At 42.5% G+C, this 23,075-nt stretch overlaps 1 protein-coding gene across 3 annotated transcripts in view; it reads right to left on the bottom strand.

Moving 5' to 3' along the window:
• The window catches only part of MAF (MAF bZIP transcription factor), a 188,326-nt gene that overhangs the window by 113,132 nt on the left and 52,119 nt on the right, over nt 1–23,075 (bottom strand). Inside the window, exon 3 of one of the 3 annotated variants that reach the window (XM_085071490.1) lies at nt 13,452–14,565. The exons of the other annotated variants lie outside the window; for them this stretch is intronic. The gene's annotated coding sequence lies outside the window, so the exon portion shown is untranslated. Of the gene's footprint in view, nt 1–13,451; nt 14,566–23,075 lie in introns of those variants that run through there. 3 annotated transcript variants of the gene reach the window in all.

Genomic DNA, 23,075 nt, shown 5'->3' with positions numbered 1-23,075 from the left:
TGTGGCACATGGGATAGGGGTATTTTATTTATCATCAGGGCATCCTTTGCCAGTCAGCTCCTATAAACCTTACAGTGACACAAGATTCTTACTGGCAGGCAAAATAGTTAGGTGTATACACTGCTCTCGGGGGAATAATGTGATTTCTTGTTCTTTTTACCAGCATTGTTTAACCAGGTCTGACAAACGTGTTTCTGAGAGAATGGAGTGCAGCTGGGTCGAGCAGAAGTGCTTGCCTGAGCAGGCACCTGCATCATGCACTGGCTGGGTTTACATCCCTGCCTGCAGATGCTGCTGCCTCCCAGGATTTCCTTCAGAGTGTCTAAAAATCACCCATCAGGGTTAGGGTTAAATGACATTTTGCTCATCTGAGATTTCTTTCTGTAACTGGAACAGAGAGCAAGAAAGAGAGAGAAAACCTGAATAATTGAAAGGGGAGGATGGAGAAAGATTTTTATTTTTTTTTAAAGAAAAGATCAGTTCTCAGTTGGCAAGAAGAAATCCTACCAAGGATATGTGGAGATAATACTGAGCTGCTATTATACAACTGCATCCCTCTGAGGAAAAAGTTATCTCTCAATGGATCTGAAAGGATGTTTTAAGTGAATCAGTAAATGAACCAGTCTGGGGACGTGAACAAAATATGTGTGTTTTCCAGTCTCTGAATATAAACAAACAAAGCATAAATATTCAGAAATTACTCCAGTTAGTCCTCTCAAAAACTCTTTGAGCAATGAGATAAATAATACGGGTGTTTGCAGTTCAGAGCAGATGATCTCCGTGGGGGAAAAGGCAGGAGAGGAAGGAGCTGTACTCCTCCTGTCCCAATCTTTGGTGATTTACTCACCCATCACAGCAGCCCGGCACAGAGCGGTGTCCACACCACATAAAGCTCACTGCTAACATACGACACACATAATGGACCTGCTTGGAAGTCTTCACTTGAGGATTTATGAAGAACAATCTAATTATTCAACTCAGTGCTGCTCACTACCATTATTGCTCCTATTTAAAGCCTCCATGGAACAGGCCGTTTGTCTCAGGGGACAGACCTTGTCATAGCGGTTTTCATTGATAGAAATACACTCCTCGGGTTTGATGGCAACCCAGCTAATCCTGGAGAGGCTTGGTAAACATATCTCACACTTGATAGGCCCAAGGAATTAGGCCTTGACAGCCCCGATTTTGCAGGCACAGAAAAATGGGGTTGCTTTACCAATAAACTCTAATTAAAGAGGAGCAAAGACCGACCCAAAGCCTCTGTTTGCTGCAGCAACACAAGGGCTCAGTGGCTTCCTCCTGCCTGTAATTGCTTCAGCATCCCGAAGGAGGGAGGGGTTGTCAGCATCCCCCCCATCAAACAGAGGTTGCTCTGTTATTTATAACCCTGGGATATGTAACAGACGAGAGGAGTCACCTTGGCTAAGCAAGTCTCTCCTGTAGCCTAACCTTGGGTGAGCAGCAGCAAGAAGAGCATGTGCTGTGGTGCCAGAATGGCAGGAGACAAAGGGAGGCATGGCCAGAATTCCCATTCGCATCCAACCACATGGCAAGACCTCAGCAGATTCCCTCATCTTCACTGGAAAGAGTTTTTCTTTTTTCTAAATTTGCCTGAATATTTATTGGCTCTGTTTGTATGCAGAAGAATAAGGTAAACATCCTTTGTTCCTCCTCTCCTACCAATAGTTAGTGAAGTTTTGCATTTTCCCTATAAATTATGTAAAAGTAGTGGGGGTAATGAACATTTCCTAAAAAGCATCTGGGGACAGCTACTAAATTCCTCTCATTGGTACATGGCCAAACACTACCTGTAACCAAAGAGATGCTGGAGGAAAAGAGTGTGTGGCTCTTATCACCAGCTAACCTTAAAAGAACAATTCTTCAGCCCTTCACATTACAAACCAAATGCTGTCCTGAGTGCACCTCCTGCTTTCCATGGGCTGAGCAATGCCAGTACATCCTCCAGGATTTAAGGTTGTGATATTCAGGGGGGCCTCAGGGAACAACTGCTCAGGTTTTTAAAGGTATTTAGATACTGAACTCCCATTGATTTTGAGACTGGCTACATGTGTGGAAATCTTGCTATTGCTTTGCTGTGTTTTCTTTCTTTGCTCAAGGCAGTGCTAACAATGATAGATGTGCCATAATTAAAAATATACATGGAAGGCTCAACCCACATGTATTTGGTCTTCTTTATTTCTCTTCCACCTAGGAAGCCCAGACCTCTTGCATTAGTGTGGAAACTGGAACATTTCTTTCTCTTGAAGAAATTAGCCATTTTGCTCCGACATCCAACAGTTTTGAGGTTCCTGATCTGAACCTAATCCCTAACCTTCAGCTTATGAGTATTTCTCAACAGGACTTGAAGACCACTCTGCTGGGGCTTTCTCCACAGCTTCATTTTTGCTTTTCTCTCTCCCAGTTTTTGAGGGCAAAATGAGCGAAGCCTGCTCACAGCCCAATGCAAGCCTTGGCAGGCAGCTCAGAGGTGCCAGCACAGTTTGCACAGCAGCAGGAGAGCACACAGCTCCTCAAAACTTTATTTTTGAGGGCACAATCACAAATGCAATGACTTTCAGGGCACAGCTGGCAACTCCTGAATGCAAAGGCTAAAATCATGGGCTTTTCCTGCAGCTGTGATAGATGGTTGCAAAGGGCCTTGACTTGCTTTGCTTTACACATAATGCAAATCCCAAATGCTTTGGCTACTCACAGCCAGCACTCAAATGCTAAATGTTGCTGTATACTCCCACACATTTGTTGTGGCCTGAAACACAGGAGGTAAATCATGGTATAAAAGTAATAATCTGGATTTTAACTTGTTGACTGGCACATACTTGAATATTTGGACTGGAGGAGGTCCTCTCTCATGCTAAATATGCTAAAGGGTACAGGAAAGACTCAGTTTGAACAGAAATTTGTAGAAAGACTCAGTTTGAACAGAAATTTGTAGCCAAGGTTTGCTCAGCATCCCTGAGGAACATTTTACAAGGGATTAAATGATTCTGCCCAGCTATCAGAGTGGCACCAACGTGTACTTTAGTAATTTTTTTTTGTCTCTTTTTTACAGGAGGCTTGGGGCTGTGTTTCTGTGCTTCTGTGGTTTTAGTTATTTGTGGAAAATGTGTGATGAGATCCAGAACCAGCCACCCGTTGAGCCCATTTCCATGCTGGAGCTGATACCCAACAGCACTCTGTGCCTGAGGAATAGTCAGTGTGGGAGTCCCTGCAGGGAAGGGAGCAGAAAAACTGTGAGGGTTATAATACAACACAGTTATAATGACATTTCCTAATGATCTAATGATTAAGCAGCGAGTCCAACTCCACTTGCAGTCAACAAGATGAACAAACTACCTCAAAAGCGTGACTCAGTCAGCCAGCCAGCCAAAGATGGTCCTGGATGGCTAGCATGCAGGAGATTTCTGACTTCTGAGCAGCTAAAGGTGAGCAAAGAGGTCTCAAGCAGGGTGCCCAACTATGCTAGAAGCCACCCTGATCCCACTCATGTATAAATTACTGAAAGCTCACGCAGTTGCTGAAATAACGTGACTTGACTGTAAATATTGCAAGTAGAAATCAGTGATTTCTTTCTGAACACACTGCATGGAAACAAGATGAATGCAAGCCAAAAACCCGTGTGGCTCGGTGATAGATCACACTGTATCACAGCTAGGAAGAACAGGCTCATTCCTGGCTTCAGCACGCATGCTTGCTGCTGAAGGTAGTAAAAGTCCAGCTAAAGTTATTTTACTAGCTTGTAAGTAACAGCCCTCCCAGATCATAAATTACTTTCCTATAGGAATTTACTGTTCAGGGTAAGATGAACAGCTCTAAAAAGTAGTCTGATGATACTGTCTAAATGGATTTCATTGCAGGATGAGGACTGTGGGACTAATGGCGTGGCTTTGTTTGTATTCCCACGTTCCTCACAGGTTAAATCACCAAAGTAGCCAACTGGCCAGCGCCTGCTCCAGCCTGCTCTGGTGAGCAAGGTGCTGTGGTGAACAGTAATGGGAATTCTAGATCACAAACACTCAATGGTTCAACATGGCAAAAGCTTGGGCTGCTCCCTGGGACACCATTTTCTCCGGGCACATCATGCTTTTTGATTTTAAAAGCAGAGAAGACATGAGCTGGCAGAGCTTGAACCTGGCAGATGGAGTGAGCAGCCCTGGCTCTTTCAAATAAAATTTCTCCATTAAACTCCCCCCCCCCTTTTTTTTTTAATGAGGAGTGGCTAAACAAACCCCAAACAGCCAGGACTGCCCATTCTAACAATGTTTTGTGATGCTTTTCCCTGTGCAGGTGGTTGCTAGGGAAGGAAGGAAGGAAGGAAGGAAGGAAGGAAGGAAGGAAGGAAGGAAGGAAGGAAGGAAGGAAGGAAGGAAGGAAGGAAGGAAGGAAGGAAGGAGGAAGGAAGGAAGGAAGGAAGGAAGGAAGGAAGGAAGGAAGGAAGGAAGGAAGGAAGGAAGGGAGGAAGGAAGGAAGGGAGGAAGGAAGGAAGGGAGGAAGGAAGGAAGGAAGGAAGGAAGGAAGGAAGGAAGGAAGGAAGGAAGGAAGGAAGGAAGGAAGGAAGGAAGGAAGGAAGGAAGGAAGGAAGGAAGGAAGGAAAAAATAATCACTAATCAAGGTGAACCAACATACAGCAGCCCTACTTATGAAAGCCAACCTTGAAGAACGTGATACACCAAGGATTGAGCATAAAAATGTTCATCTACTACAAAAATCACTGTTTTACTTCCCTCAATCTGCTCCAATGAACAAATACCCCTTTTGCCTTTGCCTTCCCCACACACCTGCACACACAGAGACACTGACACTCTCTTACTCTTCAAGCATCCCCACCCCAGCCATGGGTGGGTATCCTGGGCAAGCTGCCCTTCCAGCTAGAGGGGTGGGGGTCTGGTGGGGCTTATGACAGAGAACAAAACAAAATCTGATGCACACAGTAGATTTCAGTGGAAAAAACTCTTGCACTGTAGAGTATTTTGATAGTGAGACACAAATATGTGAAGTCTTCCCTTACCAAAAAAAAAAAAAAAAGATAAATTTATCTTCATTGCGTCCTCCAGCCTGCCTAAATCTTTTGGCACATTTCTGAATATTGCTGTTCTAATGAGGTAAGGAGTAGCTGACATCCAAATAAATTCCAGCAAGAAGTTCCAGTTTACTTTAAAGTCATTGACTCTCTTATGAGGAGGTCAAGGCAAAGTTATTTGGTTGTGGTTTTTCTTCTGCTTCCTGTTTTAAGTTACCAAGTTCTTGTACCGTCAAAAAAACTGCTGACTTCTACCCCTCAGGTGTCTGTGCTAAAGTGGAAAATGAGCTGCTCTTTCTTTTTCCCCTCCTCCTCTGGCTCTCTCTGTCTTCCTCCCTCTGTGTGTTACTTTGGGGTTGTCTGAGGGACAGGTATACAGCAAACAGTCCTCAGAACATCCTTAAGGGATAGAACATACAGATTTTACAGATTTTACAGATTTTAAAATACAGATGGGCCCTTTTAAGGCTCTCCTAAATGCAACAAGCATATAAGCACTCCAAACAGCACAAAGCCAGCTCTGTTACAGACCTGGAGAGCAGAGATGGACACTGGATCCTGCAGACCTCAGCCAGGTGGGATTTCTCACCGCCCAAGATTTGAGTGTAAAAGATCTGACAAATTAGTTTGACTTATTGAGACTACAGCCATATCTGAGACTCAGATGAAATTTAGGTTCACACTTTTGCATGTTTGAAAATGTGGATTGCTTTTTTTCATTGAGTCATAAGTTTTTAAAGGACTGTGTAAGACTCCAAGGCCTCACAGAAAAGTCAGTGCAGAATAACTCCCCTGAATAAGTTAAAGCCTCTCCTGACCTCACTACTAAAATATTTGAGGCACTAAATGAAACAAGGCATAAGAGGAAAAAAAAAAAGGTTCTGTGGACATGCTACAGCATCTTTATCTTCACAGCCTGAAGAGGGTGGAGCACAATTAGCTCATCTGTGAGAAATTCGGGCAGGGAAGAAACTTAAAGAAGTATTAAATTCAGCTCCAGTTCAGCATCCTGCTGTGCCATGGATGGCAGCTTAGAATGCAGCAGTTAAACTGGGGAACTCATTGCTGCAGGAGGCTGCAGTGGCCAGAGGAATGAGTGGGATCCAGAGGGGACTGAGGACACATGGAGAATGCCTTGAGGAGGTGCCTTGGTTGTGATCAGATTCAAATCCCCAGGTGCAGCCTCAACACGGATGACTTCCTGAGCAAGGAGCATGTAATAAAGGGAACTCTCATACCTGCAATGCCCTGTTCTTCAAACTTTCTCCTATATTGAACATCAGTGTTAGCTGCACTCAAGTCTGCCTCTCCAAAAAGTGACACTGCTCCTGCATGACTCCCTCACCCTCTGCTAGGACAGGGCAAAGCTTTCAGCCTTGGTGTAAGTGCATGGCAAACCTCAGGATGCATTCTCACCCAAAACGGGTTTTCTGAGGAATGGAAGCAAGAAAAGATATTCCCAGGCAGCTGGATGCAAGAGTATTTCAATATCCGCTCATCCAAGCTTTAATCTCTAAATTGCAAAAACATTAACATTATTGATTGATCAGACATCAATCCAACAGGAAATTTAATTAAATTAAAATGTGTCACTGAGCAGTCCTCACATTGTCACGTATAAATCTTTGGAAATAAGTAGACAAAGACAGCAGCAATTGATACCATGTTCCCAGTTCAATTTTTCCCCCACCATTTTATTTTCCCACTGATCACGAGTGTGCTCACAGACTCAAGCAGCAACATCTACTGGGTCTCCATCTCATGCCCACCAGCACCAAAGCCCTCCATGTCCACTGGATGGGGGTTATTTACAGCTGAATCAAACTAGACAACTCTGGGGCAACAACCTTCATGCAAGGCACAGTTATGGGGCTGCCCTCAACTCAGCAGTGGAAGATTTCCTTCTCCTCATAGCAGATCTTCCCCAAAGGCAGGAGGGTCCCACAGAAAGGCTGAGGGGTACCTTGAATTAAATCAGTTTATTCCTGGGGTGAGCACATACAGCCTGACAGTGACACTGCTGCATCCAGCAGTCCCCAGCAAAGCACAGACACGTGTGGGTAATAGCAAGGTGCTGAAATGGATGATTAAGAAACAACTCTGTACCACAACTTCTTCGGAGTACTATAAATCATTACAGCTGGCTGAATAACACAAAAAGAGATTAAGAAATATTTTCTCCAATTCATTTCTGAACAGCAGTGGGCTTGGTTTGCTGTCACTTATGACAGGATGATATTTACTGTAATTTATTATTGCTGTTGCTGCTTGCTGCTATTCAGGCAGCCACTGGCTATTCATGAGAAAGTTTGAGAAGCTGGGAAGTTCATATGGTTTTTGTTTCTTTCTAAACTGTTTTTTCTACTCGGCGGGGTGTTGTTTGTTCCCCAACAGCTGTTATTCTCCTTCCCAAGTGCCAGTGTCCTTGGGGAAACCGAGGGGCCACACGCGACTGCGCTCACGCCCTGGGGGACGGGGAAGAGCAGAAGGGAAGGAGTCAGCAAACAGTGCTGGGTGAGATGTCTGCGCTTTCAATGGAGCATGGGGAGGGAAGGAAGGGAAATCCAAATCAGTATTTATAGACATAAAAATCCAGCACTAAGCATTTTGCAGAGAGAAGGAAAACAAATATTCGGTTTCCCAGGTGAGAGGCATCCACGGCTCTCACCAAGGAGTGTGCAAACCCCTGTGGGCTCTCTGCCTCTCTGTCTGCCCAGCACCAAGCTACACGTGAGTGGTGCTGCCCTCAGAAGCCACTTGAATTATTTTAGGGTTTAGTTCCTCTAATCTTACCAAATCCAAACTCCAATTCCATTTCTTGAGATCCATCCTCAAAACAAATACTGAGGTAATACCAATCGGCTTGTGACTAGATGTGAAAATAGAGCTGTCTCAGCACGGAGTCCCACAGACAGGGCACAGATTTTCGCTGTCTCCACCTCCCACTTGCAGCACAAGTACAATTTTCATGCCTCTGTCAGAAGTGCCAACCCGGGGAAGTTGCAATGAGCAAGCAAGGAGAGGAGCGATGAATTAACTTGACAACAGGGATTGCTGCTGATAAATCTCTTAAGAATTTGATCCATAAAGGTTTACTTCTCTGTGGTCCACGTTAGGGGTGGCTGTTCTTGGGGTCTCCAGCAGCACATGGTGCGTGTTTCAGCTCAGATGCATATCTGCTTTGCAAAGGAAAATCCCCACTGCACAGAACAGACAAAGTGAGCTCAGCTGCACGGGGAAATGGATCTGGAACTGCATTTAGAAGCAGTGATTTATATATAAATTATAAAGTGTGTCAATTCCGGACACCCATTTATATGGAGTTTGTCAGATCCAGCTCTGGAACGTGTATTGCCTGCAGAAACCATCCGGAAAACCTAAGAGGCTGCTTTAAACCCCAGCGTGTGAAAGGCCCCAAACCAGGATTTAATGGATTAGTAAGGCTGAAAAGGACCATCACAGTCATCTGGTTTTGCTTCCTATGTAACACAGCTGAAGAACTTCACCCACTCATTTCAGCATCAAAGCCATAACTTCTGCTGAAGCTATTGCATAGCTTTAGAAAGACACTCACTCTTGATTTAGAGACTGAAAGCAATGCTCAATCCACCACATTCCTAAGCCAAATGTTCCAGCCATTAACTACTCTTGCTATTAAAAAGGCACACTTGCAGGGCAATTTTATCTAGCACCAGCTTCATACAGTTAGATCCTCCTATGTCCTTCCTCACTGTATTAAAGAGCAGGTTGCAGTCAGGTTTAAGTTGTGTGGACTGTCCTAGGAATTACTGGATGTTTTCTCAGACAGTCTTGGAAATACATCGCCCCACAAGATTTATGAATGCATAATTAATTGAAAATATCATTTGCAAGAGAATAACCAGAATAACTCCCTCTCTTCATCTTTTCTCTGATGAAAAACTTCTGTGCATTTTTGTGTGTGTATCTGTGTTTTATTTTGCTTTTAATCTGATGACTCTGAGATGATATGGACAAAGAGATACAGGTAAATATGTGTCACACAGATCTCTCCCCCAGAACATTAGCAGAGGCATAATTCTGTGCATCAAAGCACAGTCTGTGTCACATCCAGCACAGACACTGAACAATGTCCCTTTAGAAAGGGCAGAGGGTGAGAGTAGCTTTATGACACTATTGATTTATTCTGTGCCTGCAGTTAAAAACTATACCCAGACAGACAATAAAAATAACTGCTCTAACCATATAACAGCTTCCTGCTACTAAAATGGATTTTACACTTAAAGGCATGGAGGGCTTTTATTTTTTTCCTTAAGTCTCAATTATGACTTTTTTCTGAATAAATGGAAATGAGAAATTGTCAGAACTGGTTTAGTCCTGATGTTGTGCTTTTTTTCTGCTCTCCTCAGTGTTTAAAAAGGCCAGGATTATTTTCCTGTTGCAAAGTTGTGCTGTAAATGCACTAGTAGGCACAATAACCTGGTATTAATCAGACCAGATAATTTGGTGCACAATTTCTACATGAAGAAATGGGCAATGGGAGTGGTAGTTTGGAATGGGTGTCTCATAAAATATAAAATTTATTATGGACTTTGTGGTCAACTGGATGAGCTAGGATTGAGGTCATGACCTTAGATTTGAATGTTAAAATAATAACTAGAGCAACAGGAACGTCTCCTGGAAAACCTATTTTCACTCAAAGGACCCCACAGATTTGCACACTGAAATTTAGGCAAGCTGCAAGTGCTTTGCTACACCAAAATTGGTGTCTTAAGCAAGTTTCCAACAGGATTCTATGGCAACTAGCCAGTCTCCATGATAATAGGGAAGGAATCTTAAAAACGGAAGCCCTGGACTGGGTGGACATGAATGGATCAATTAAATATCTTAAGAGCATATAAGGCTCCCCTGAGGTCTTTATCAAGATCCCTGAAACTACTGAAAGTAATGGAGATGGCAGAGCAATGGGTCCATGAGTTGGCAGCAGAGACAGCTGGAGAGGTCCTGTGCTTGTCCTGTTAGAACAGTTTTGGATGGAAATGCAATGATTCAGACCAGGGGAATTATTGGTCTGAAACTTGGGCTATGTTCAGATTTTTGTCAGCAGGGCCATTTCTCTGCTCCAATCCATCAGTTCACAAAGCAGCACCTATAGGCACAACACATGGATAGTGAGGTGATAGAAATGAAAGCCCAGAACAGAAGGGAAAATCCCAAGCTGTATGACAGACAGTGTGAAACAGGAAGAAGTGGTCAGGTAGGGAAAGGAGAGGTGTGGACTACAGCCTGTTTCTCTGCAGAATGGAGATGAGCAGCCTGTGTGCATGAGGTCAGACAGTATAAAAAAGATTGTATTGGGCTGGAAGAAAAATGCTCAGAAAAGGAAAAAGGAAAAGGAGGAGGAATCTGCTATTCAAGTGTCATTCCCTTTCCATAGCTTTTATGATTTGGGAGATACTGCCTGAATGACACATAATGTGAGATATTGTAATGTGATCTCCTGTCCCTGGAGAACTTCTCAGAAATTAGATTATTACATGAGCATGGCTTTTATAGAAGTGAGCAAATAATGTAATAAATGAACTCAAAGAGTGGGAAAATCAAGATTAGACTCTTCACATTTGGCTGGGGGATTTTTTCCATTTGCTTATGCTCTCTGATAATGCTTAGATACATTAATTAACTTGCTTTAAAATTGACTTATTGAATATGTTTGCAAGATACATTTTTGTTTTAATCTGTAAAACATACAAATAGGAATGTTTACACAGAAAACAACCCTGTGGAAATAGTATACTTCTACCCCAGAGAGAGAAGACATTTTTCAACTTTGCTTTCTCATGTGCTTTTGGTGGTTCTGGCATTGGAAACTCTAACTTCAATTCTTGCAGTGGGTGTCACTGTCTGCTGAAACACTCAGGGGGAAATGACTCTGAAAACAGGGTTCTAGTTTCTCTGATTTTCATGTAATGGTCAATATAGATAATATCTAAGATGGAAGTTATAATTTTCCTTTCTGCTACAGGGTTCATTGTTAATTTTAATTTTATTTTCAACTTCTCTGGACAAGCCAGGATCTGGCCCTTAAATGCTTACACACAGCTCCTCCCTCACCCAGCATTTGTCACACAATTTCAAGAGTACAATTTCCCAGTGAATCACTCCTTTCTGTTCCTTACACCTCATTTTCATTGTTATTACTTTTTGGGAGCAGGATTGTTTTGCAGCCTTTCAATCAGCAGCCTCTTCTGAGGGTTCCAAATGTTTAACCAATTTTAAACCCATGTGGTTATAGTGCTCAGCTGGCAGACCAGGGTGCTGTTTTTCCCACATGGTGCTGTGGGACCCCAATGCAAAGACATCACAGATGGCTCCCAAATCCCAACTGCATGGATGGCTTCTCTCCACCTCCCTCCATGCCTGGATGGCTCAAGAGCAGTTCAGACAGAACCCAGCTTTAAATAGGGGTTCATGGCCCATCACAGCAGAGCTTTGTCAGCCTCGGGTGAAATCTTGACCCCTCTGGCTGGGATGCTTAACTGGGAGAAGAATTTCTCTCTGAAAGTCCGAACAGCTCTGCAATGTTGGAAAAAAATCTTTATGGGGGAGTGATCCCTTCTGGTGCTTTTCAAAGCCTGCTCTTCAGAGTAGCAGATATATTTATATTGGAGGTGGGTTGCTAAGTACAGTAACTACTCCACAGGAGCCAGGCACAACAAACCAGCTCCTCAGGTCTGATACTGTGCTTGAGCACAGCTCCATGAGTGTGGATGGCTCCACAGCTCAATAATTGTGACAAAACATAAATCCTGAGTAGGGAATTATTTAAGGCAGCTGTGGCACTTGAGGGTTTGTGCTGTGAAGATGCCCTGCAGGAGCTGGTCTCTCCCAGAAGTAATGAATAGGCTCATGAGTTTTATCAGGGAAGGAAACCATTCTTGATGTCTGCTGGTACAGGACAGAACATCAGGTATGTCTTAGGTGACGTAATAGATAATGAGTCATGAAATAATGAGTCATGGCCTAATCAAAGGGGCAAAGGCCACATACTACCTGGTGTGGCTCCATGTTGTAGATATACTACACTTATGCAATATGAGCACTCCAAGAACTTGTGCCAGAACCAAATCCTAGAATTTGCCTGGTTCTGGGATTTTATGTGACATATAGGAGCTTATTTCAGCATAGCTTTCTGGAGGATGAAGCAATTGTATTCTGCCTCATCCATTCCCCCTAAAACAACAGTGAAAGAGAAGCAGATATGCTGCATCTCTCTGCACCTTCAGCTGAAAGTTTGATTTGGGAAAGAAACAGGCTAAACAGAAAAAATAGGGGTAAACCTGAGAGATCTGAGTGGCTGTGGCTGTTTGTAACTTAGAGAGCTGGTCTTTGAGAAGTACTCTGTCCACTAGCTGGATGCCAATTGCCAAGAGATGCTATCAGTTGATTAAAACACAGCCTGCCAGCTTCCTGCTTGATAAAACTAAGTACAATCTGATTGGGAATTCTCAAATCCATTACAGAATGGCTAGTCCATCACTTAAATCAGCGCACACCACTTCCCCATGAATCATCAACATACTTTGGTAATATATTTGCAGCAGCTAAACCCTGACAGAAGCCCTGACAGTTTGTCAGAAAGGTCCCTGAGTGCCGGATCCTGGGGGGCGGGAAATGGTGGGACCGTGAGGGTTTCCTGTTGTTCCCTGCTCAGCTGGGTGAAGGTCATTTCCTCTCCTCTCTCACGCAGAAGAAGCTGAACCCTCAACCCTTGAAAGTGGGTCTGTGAGCTCTCAGAAACAACAGCCAGCCTGTGCAGGCTCTCTCTCCTGCAGGGCCACGGAGACAAGGCAAGGTCACTCCCCAAAGAGGAGTGTTGGTCACTACATTTGCCTCCTTGCAGGTAAATAAGTTGATCCCAGGAGAAAAATTATCGTGAACTATTACAAATCAGTGTCACATTTTATTTCTTCTGCATGCTGTAATACAGGAAAAAAAAATTAAAATAAAACAAAACCACCAAAAACCCAAACCCAGACTGCAGAGCCAGGCCAGCATTCCTGCAGAGGAAGGAAGGGGCATGCTGCCAACCCATTAAGGATAATCCACTAGCGGGTTGGCATGTTTAAAAAAAGCCCTCTTTTGTTGGCTTTTTGGAGAGTTTTGTATCTGCTGAGCTGGAGGTGGGTGTCCAGCTGCAGATACACATCAGTGTTTGGACATCAGCTGCAATGTATTCCTGATCATCCCAATGGGATAGATGGAAGTGTTATCCAAAGAATTGCTGTGGGACACTTGCTAGCTAAATAACACTGAAATACCAGAGGAACAAGTCAACCCCAGCAGAAACCCACAGTCTTCATTCCTTAACAGAAATAAGATCTTAAGAGGGGAACAAACTGATGCAAAATCTAAAGAAAGTGAGCAAATGCAATAAAATCTGAACGCCATTTATTACTTATCAGGTAAGCAGTAGATTAGAATGAAATAGTGAAGCCAGAAAGATAAGTCCTAATCGTAGGAATTCTCAGATAATGCCTTGATAGCTGGAGTTATTCTCCAACTCCACCACTTCCCATCCATGTCCTTTCACGCTCTCTCTCCATGTCCCTCCCTTGATTCTCCTTCCAATTCTTCTTTTTTTTTGTTATAATTAAACATTGTAAGATCTGCTTGTGAAATGTATGGATAATACAACACTTCCTTGTAAAATGTCAATACATTATCTGGTGTAAAGTCAGTGTAATTCCATCTCTGGTTTCAATACATTTTATTTACAAGAAAATGCATAAGCAGGAGACAAATATCTATTGTTTGCACAGTTTCAAAACCATAAATTTTTACATAAGGGGTTGTTTGTGCTGCCCCTGAAACTGCTGGGAGTCAGGGAAGTCTCTCCAGAAGTGAGACTGACTTGGAATATGTGAAGTAAAGCAGAGATTCACAGGCACAGTTTCTTCATTTAAATTAACACAAAGTGAGAGGACAAAGAGGCTCCCAAAATTCTGTCCTTGTGGTGCAAATTTGAATATATGTTTTTTAAGCTGACCAAGCAACTGAAATTAAACCTCATGTAATTAAGTTCCAGTAATTTGAACAGAAAGTAGTCCTGGGAAAGTTAGCAGGCTGAAAACATTATGGTGAAGAAAATATATTGGATTTTTTTGGTGCCATTCCTATCACATCAGAAGTCCACAAAGAGGAGATTTAAGGTAAGTCAGGAGTTTTCAGTCTCTGGTGAGCAGACCCCAAAAGTCCATGGACCAAACCACACAAGCAGCTGGCTGGGTGTTGCTTTCCCACCTGAAGTTTTCAGTGTCTCTTCAAGTTTTCTATACAGGAAAAACTGCCCCAAAGTCTCCATACTCAAGGGTGCTGCTGCCTTCGTCTCAAACTCTCGTGGCTTTGCTCTCTGCTCCTTACACCCACCAGCAGTCCTGGCTTACCTCCTGCTGCTGCAGAAACTTTTGGTCTCCTCGTGGTGCAGATTTACAAGCAGTGTGATCTCCTCTGCATCCAGGCATCATCACTCCGGGTCTTCTGGGAGACTAAGGTTGGAAATTGGAAAAGGGATCACAAAAAGTGATAAAAGTAGAAGAAAAAAAGATCAGCAGCAAGGAGGAACAGCTACAGAAGACCAGGCAGTTGCTAAACAAAAAGGAAAATGGGCCAGGAGAAGTCTTGGTGGAAGAAAGAGGAGTGATTCAAGCACTGCCTGTCACCAGCAGAAAGGGTGTCACAGAAAGCAGTTGACCCTCTCTAAAGCACAAGCTCCACTCCAGGGTGGTATGGGAGCTCTGGGAAGTCTGACATCCTTCCTCTTGCAATGCAGGGTTACAGACACCCTGAAGGACTTTGTGATGGTGTGGCTGCCCCTTGGATCTGAGCAGTGTGTCCCACCAAGCCCTGGCTTGCTTTTGGAGAGAACTCCCCACTGGCTCTCCTCTGGAAGGAATATGTGCACTGAAGCTGTTCTGCAGCTGGATCAGTGCCCAAGAAACGGAGACAACCAGGGGATTACTGCAAAACCACCCCAAATGGAGACACAAGTGTAGACAGAGCTGAAGCATAACCCAAGAGAAACAAGGCTACTGTCAGTTGCCCTAAATTCACTCAATATACTTGGGGAAAAACTGTAGGGGATTTAGAACATAAAAATGTTGAAAACCATCAGATTTTTTTTGTAACATGCTGCTCTTTTAGGTCCTATTTTACCTTCAACATTTGCACACCCATCAGCTAACATCAGTGTGATCTTTACCTAACTAACAGTGAAACACACAGCGTGCCCAATGATGACTGAATTACTCAGGAGGAACTACAATTGATAAGACAATGATTTATGGACCTATTGTTTTCTAGGTTCTTGTAAATAATCCTAATTGGTGTTAACCATCCACCCTCTGCTTTGTGTTATCACCAAGAAAAGTACACTTCCTAAAGAAGCTATTTAGGGGCATAATCCTTCTGAAAGTCAAGACAGCTATTGACTTCCACAGGACCTGGATTGAGGTGCTCATCCAGAGGACAGAGACTCTGGAATATGAGCAAAACACATCACACTGTCTTCCCATGCTTGCATTGAAAAGTTTCTTTCCAATAAACATGTGGTAAATTCAGTGTGTCCCAGTAATCCCTTCCACGTGGGCTTTGTGCAGGGACTCTCCAGCCTTTCTCCCAGCTCAGAAATGCACCACACAGGACGTTCATTTGTTGATGTTTATTTACTGCCAGCTTGCAGCTCCTGTCTGTGTCCCCTTGCAATGGGCTGGCTGTGTCAAACCTGACAAAGGCTGCTTTGGAAGAGCAGACACCTGCACCAGGACTTGGTGGTTTTCTGTCTGTGATTTTATTGTTATCCCTGGAAAAGTGCTTTGATCTTTTGGTGCTTCGCCATTTGTCACACCATACCCTTGTCATAAGGAAGCTGTGGAGCTCGAGACCTCCTTGTCTGCTGGTTTTAGGTGGAAGGTTTGGTGGGCTCAGTTTTAGCATAGAGATGAGCTTGCTTGACCTTAACAGGTCTGCACTTTAAGTAACACTAAGATAGCATTCTAGAGGGTGCAGTCACACGCTGCTTGCTTACGGGAGCTACAAGGAAACCAGACAGCTTTTCAATTTGTGTATCAAAGAGAAAGAGATTTACACATAAAAGGGTGAATTATTTTGATTTGTAGTTTTCAAGCCTCTATACATTCTCCGACATAAATGCTCCCTTGTCTCTGCTTTCTGATAGTTCATATCAGGTTCAGTGGCCTAGATTTTCAAAAGTGGCAATTTTGGAGGCCAATACTCCTAAGTGCCAACTCAAGGTGCCTTAAAGAGACCAGATATTGTTAAGATACTGTGTATCTTTGGAAAATGGGGCCATTTTATAATCTTTTAAACTTGACACCCCAAAGTGACAGTGTGAAAAATCCTCAGGGGTGGGTTTGTCAGAGGAATAAATCTTTCCCCACCACACTATCCCTTCCACTGACACCAGTCCTCACAGCATCATACCCCCATTACCATTAAAGGTTCCTGCAGAGTCAACATCACCAGTCCTTTTTGACATTCTCAACCACCAAACATCCTACATGACCTATAAAAAGAGCTCATTTCCTCAGCTATTTCATCTTTTAAGTCTTATTTCATCTTTTCATCTTTTAAGCTATCAGAGAAAAATCTCCTAAGACCTGAGGCTGCATAGCCAGAATCTAGCTATATGGTGTATGAGGGAGAGGAGGGGAGAAACCCTATCCCATTATCTGCATTATCCCGTTACCCTTGGATGTCTTCCATGTACTTGGAAGAGCAATGCCCCATTCTTGAGGCTTCACATTGCAGCCACTGCCTTTTTGGCACAAGAAGGGTGGATGTGGCTCCCTTCAAAGTCAATCAATGTCACATCTTTAATCAATCTGGAAGGTCACCACTGCACTTCCATCAAAAAGGGTTGGGTACAATTCTCGCTGAGTCCTGATTGTTTGTGGGGGACTCAGGTTGCAGGGTGTTGGAAAAAGGTAAGGTTCGGAAAGCTTTGGGAGCTTTTGTGTGAAGGCAGGTCACATTTTGAGCAAGCTTACAATGATTTTGAGTTTCCCATTACAATCAGCTATGAAATATCATTGTTCATCTGGGATGCCTGTGAGTGGTCACAAAACAAAAATCTATTGCATTTCAGGGAGCTGTAGCTACACAAACACACATCAATACAAAACAATGAGTCTGTTAAGCCAGAAAATTCTCCCAAGTTGGAGTCATTTCATTACCATCCTGGCACAACTGGAGCAGGATCCAAAGCCCAGTAAAGTCAAGGGTAGAATTTCCATTGATTTCCAAGGAGTCTGGATCAGATCCTAGATCACATTGTCACTGCAGCAAAACCCAGCCGTGTTGCAATGTACCCACCTGCTCTCCAAAGTCTCTGCTCTAGCTGTTCAAATCCATTGCAGGTACAATCTAGGTTATTCCAGCATTTACTTGATGCAATGCTAAATAAATACTGTTTTATCAAAATCAGCAATACTGCTCCTCGTTAGTAAATTAGGTCAACTAATGCACACTTTTTATTAAGAGGATTTGTCTCCTTAAATCAAAACCAAGTGTCAAAATCCCTATTCTATCCATCAGACCAGTGCCCTTCTGCACCAGCTCTGAACTAGGGCTGGCTGAAGACATATAGAAAAAGTGAATGAAGACCTTACAATGTTTTTTAATGAGGTACTTGGGCTTCTTTTACAATAATTCAATAAAATCTGGCTAGGTAAGGGATCAACAGCTTTTATGTACACAAGAAAGAAAGAAGGGAAGAAGGAAAGCAAAAAGGAAGGAAGAAAGGACAGGAGGAAGAACCTCTGTTTCAGTTATTAATACTTCTTGTTGACAAGTCACGAAAACACAAAAACCTTCTTTAACCTCTTGCCTGTTCTCAACAAAATCATCCACCTACAAATTAAAATCCCCTCCAGACACTGCTGAAATTACTTTCTTCAGCACTTCTGTAATGTAAATTGTGGCATACACTAAGAAATCATTTTAAAAATAAGATGCAGGGATTTTTTCCTTCTGTGCAAACCAAACCAGAAGTCTACATCTGAGAGGAATTTCTGGGAAGAACAAATAATCTTCCATAGCCAGTACCAGAGTAGGTGCCCTAAACAAATCTACAGAAGGAGCATAATGAGGCAATGATTTATTGCGTGCTATGCAAGTCTCACTGCTGTGAGTGTGTTGTAAGAACCAGCAAAAGGGAGAGGCAGTAATCATCCAGTCTCCTCCTCCTCGTGTGTTTCTAGATATTACCTGCTCAGGATATGAGTGTGACACCGAGACAGGGCTGCAGCCTCCCTGAGCTGCAGGATTTGCAAATGATCTTTGTGCTGCAACATTTTGTCTTGTATTTAAGGCACCATCTCCCACTGCTTAAAAAAAGAATTAAAAATCTGCATTTGGGTACTCTGAAACTTCGCACAAATATAAATGTCATTCGAGTTGGATGTGTTATTGTTCTGCATGTACCAAAATGGATTTTCAAGAATGTTGCCATCAGCAGGCGGAATCCTGGATCTTCCAGAATGAAAACTAAAACTTCCCTTGGCTGCAAAAGGGGCAGCATTTCACCTGTGCATTAGGAACTAAATACAGACAATGAATTCTGCCCACAGAAATATTTGTAAGAAAATCTTGGTCCTGAAGAATTACAATCAATTAAATGAGGAGCAGAAACATGCAATGTAACCAGCATTGCACCAATCAATACAAATCAACATGAGCCTGACCCTATATGGGTTGTATTTGAAACTAGCTGGGCTTTTTTGCAATTTAAAATTCATTTGTGTTCTTGTAATGACTGGCAGGTTGCTTGTACTTCTGCCCATATTCCTCCCAATTTCTCCAATTTAAAATACAAAAAATTCCTCACAACTAAGAATTAGTCTTCAAATGTGTTTGGTGAGTTATTTATCATAAATAAACATGGAAAAAATTACCTGCAGACTACTTGTGCTCAACTTTCCCCCTACCTCCCCCCTGCCCCAAAAGGCTAAATCAGTGAAATAAATTAATTGCTATGAATTATTCAGCTCTACCTGTGGCAATGAAAAATAGCAAGAGCATTAGGATTCTTCTTTGTGTACTAAGCCTCTAATTTATAGAGAATGCATATTAATACAACACAGGATATTCATCAATATTCAAGTCACTGGCTGCCTGACTATTTAATCTAAAATTACCAGCCAGCTCAAAACTCTTACTAGTTAATCATGCAATCTAAGCCATTCTGATATTGATGGTTAACATTAATTGCCCAGCTGCCATTTATAAAAACCTCTCCTACATCTTCCCTTTGCCTAGCAAAGAACCCTTTGACATGTTAAACTTTTCAGACAAGCTGGAGTAGGTCAGCTCATCCAGGCTGTTCTCCAGCCCAAAATGTGTGTTTGCTTCATTCTCATGAAAGGGATGTTGCCTCCTGTCGTGGTTTTGCTTTTGAACACGAACAGTAAAAGCTGTCCCTCATTATAAGGATCTTTGATACATTTCCCTCCTTCTGCAGATGTTCTGCAGGTGGAGAGAAGAACCAGCTGGGTTTTGTCTCCTGTACAGATTGTGTTGTCCTTTGCAATGGAAACAAAGGTGTTCAGATCAGGAAGGCCAAAACTGTCTCGCTCGTCAGCCACGTACTCCACAAAAAGCCACCACCAGCAGATTTCCTCCCCCAAACCTGGCTTCACACTCCAAAGGGGATGGCTGGCAAAGAGCAGTGATACCTTCAGACATTGCCAACTTATGCTCCATGACCTGCTCTGCACATATCAAAGTGCAACATAAGAATTAGGATCCTGGAAGTTAACTGTAAATGAGCAAATCTGCAGCAAACTCACTGTAGCAGAAACTTCAAACTACAAATATACAGAGTCATCTAAGTGCCACTGCACGATTACAAAAGGATTTTTAAGAAAAACAGTCTTAACCGCTTTCAAATTACACCTCTGTGTCATTTAAACTGAAATTTAATTATCATAGAAATAATTTTGCAGAAAAAAATTTTTTTTGAGTAAACAACATCATTTTCTCTGCATACAGTAGTTCTCTGGATTGAGAGAAATTGCTTGAATGTTATGATATTGCCCCTCTGAATCCAGGAACTACCAACAAGTTAAGTGTATCTTGCCATGATGTGAGGGCTGCTGAGCAATGACTGGTCAGATAAGAAATGCAGTGTTGCCTCTACTCCCAACTACTCCAGAGCAAAATCACCCTCCTGGCCTTGAGACTTATGTAAGGGACCCCATCATCCATCACCGCCGTGTCAATAAGAACTTGAACCTGAATGTTTGCAGAAAGCAAACACTCAGCGTGCAATAGCAGAGCCTCCCAATCCATTTCAAAATTCCAGTAAATATTTGTGGAGGATGTTTCGTAGCTTTCCTGCAGGTCCCGCTGGCGATTCAGCGCAGCTTCCACACGGAGAGCTCCGAGCTGCCGAGAGGTAACAACGTGCTGACAGCAAGGAGCAAATGATGACTGCACAGTGAAACACAGCCTCAGAACAAGCAAAGACTAAATAAACTGTCAGCATACCTCGGTAATTCCTTGTGGCACAAAGAGTGGCTTGGGCCTTGTCTGAACTGGGCTTTTGCCTAAGTTGGAAAACCATGTTTAAATTAAATTTAAAGAGCATTCTTCTTAAAAGCACTTCTACAATGCTTTGGCTGGACAGTGTGTTTTTCTAACCAATGTTTACATAGTTTGACCCATTTTCACTTCTTTGCTTTAACTGAAACTATTAATTAAGCTATTTAAAAATTAAATTGAGTATATGCCTGCTTTGGACTGGATCTCAGGCTTCATTTAATTGTTGGTTCTTGTCCTGAGTTTGGCTGTGAGGGTGTGTGAATCTGTCTCCATGTGGAAATGAACACAAAATTACAAATATATTTTATACAGACTATGAGATTGAGTAAAATGCTGAAGACATGGCCTGCTTTAATTGTTTTAATTGTTTGAAATATATCCCCATCATATTAAAAAATTACATCTGCAAGAAACATGGTGACATGAGTCCAGAGAAGCTCACTGTGGAAAACTGCATTTCTAAATGGCTGAGTTGGTATTAGAGATATAAACCAAAGTTCGATTTTTGTGAGCACAAAAAGCACACATCACATTTCTTGTTATTTATATGCCTCAGTCGTGCTGGGTTTTTGAGTGGAAAAGGTGCCTAGAAATTAATGAAAAGGGGTCATCTCTATTTTTCTATTTGCAACTAAAATAATTCAGGGCTTTCTCTTGTAGAGGGGCCAATGTGCAAACCGAAGTTTGATTTAGATTTTCCCATTGAATGGCTTCTCTGTACAGAAATCTCATGAAGACACACTGATTCTTTAAACTTCACTGTTGATGCTGAAATTATGCTGTGTGTCAAAATTACATCAAACAACTGCACTTATTTCCACCAGAAAAATTTGATTATTTCACTCTCATTTACATTACATTTTTTCCCCACTATAATGCTGACTTGGTAATTCCCTTAGGTCTGGACACCTCCAAGTAGACTTTTTCAGTAGAAAGAAAGCTTTCATTATATTTCATAATTTTTTTCCTCCTTGATTTGAATGTTATAATTGCATTGGAGAGATATTTGTTGTGAACGTCATGTTTTGCCAGGTTCCACGAGCAGCATCTTTTAATTTCTCTCTTTTCAATGAACCTTTTGACTCGATAAAAGTGGCTCTAAGGTATTTTTACAAAAGAGGCCAGCAGAGCCAGTTCATTTTAAACCCTTCTCTTTAAAGTATCTCATTTCCTTACTATTTCTTAATAGAGGCACTATCCTGCAATGTCATAAAGAATGCTGCAGTTGACTTCAGTAGGATCAGGATCACTCTCTACTGTAATTAGTTCTATATTTCAAAATATTAGAGGTCATTTTCTTCTTTTTTTTTTTTTTAATCTGAGAAAAGAAAACATTTGAAGAAAAAAAAGGCTTTCAAGTGTGACTGTCAGTAGAATACTAAAAATAAGTTGCTGGCATTCCAGTTGCTACAATTTATGTTTCTAATGAAATTTTCCTCTTCTCATTTACTGCAAATTTTTAATGTAAGTTTTTACAGCCATTGATTCAGTATCTTTAATCTTCCTCCAATATTAGGTAGAAATGGCACTAACTAGGGAAAATCTATCTGGTTATAAAGCACAGTGTCTATAAAGTTGTTCAGTTCATCCAAAACTGCTTTCATTTTCCCAGTGGGTCGGATAGGATAAAATTATATTTTCAAATACTGTTAATACTATTCGGAGATTAATACACTTGTAATTAATAATAAGTTTAAAATATTATGATGCCTCTGGAGAAATCAAAGGATCCAATGTCAATCACCCTGACTACCAGTGCTGGGCAAGATCCCGCAGTGCCAAGTTCTGGTGCTTTTAATTGCATTCAGTAGCAAAGCTACTCGCTGAGACCAGTAGCAAAATTCAGCTCCAGCCCAAACCAGGGAGGGAACACATAATTTCCAGCTACTCATTTAGATGGGATCTGTCAGAGTTTGCATGAGCAAAGGCCTGGGAGCCAGTCTCACAGGGAGAAAATAGCTGAGCACCCACACCCCGGGTCGTGGCCTCTCCGTCCTTCCCCTTGCCGAGGGCTTGCTGCAGGCTCTGCAGGCACCACCGTTCCTGTTTTGCAAAGAGGGCTGTGCTGGTTCACTGGGAGCTGTCAGGCTCCATCGCCTGCCCCAAGCTCCTCTCCCCAGCCCCATAAACACCCCGGAGCAGACACCCTTTTGTCCACACAGTCTATTTATAAAACCCCACTTCCAACATGTTTCGGCTGGTGTAGGTCAGCTCCACGGCTCCAATTATGGCAGCCAAGCTGTGCAGCAGGAAGGTGCAGCACCCGAAGAAATGGTCCAGGGCCAGTAACAACTTGACCCCGAGCAGCCCCAGCAGAGCAGCACGTCTGACCGTGCCCTTCAAGCAGGGGAAAAACGTGCTTTTCCCTCATGACCGTTGTGTCAATGCTAAAAATATAAAGCATTTCGACCCTGCAAAGAGCCTGAGTGTGCCTTAT

This window comes from Lichenostomus cassidix, chromosome 11, assembly GCF_008360975.1.
Source record: "Lichenostomus cassidix isolate B80296 chromosome 11, HeHo_3.0, whole genome shotgun sequence".
Classification (NCBI taxonomy): Eukaryota; Metazoa; Chordata; class Aves; order Passeriformes; family Meliphagidae; genus Lichenostomus; species Lichenostomus cassidix.
Note: the sequence above shows the minus strand (reverse complement) of the source record. Positions and strands in the feature narration are given on the sequence as shown.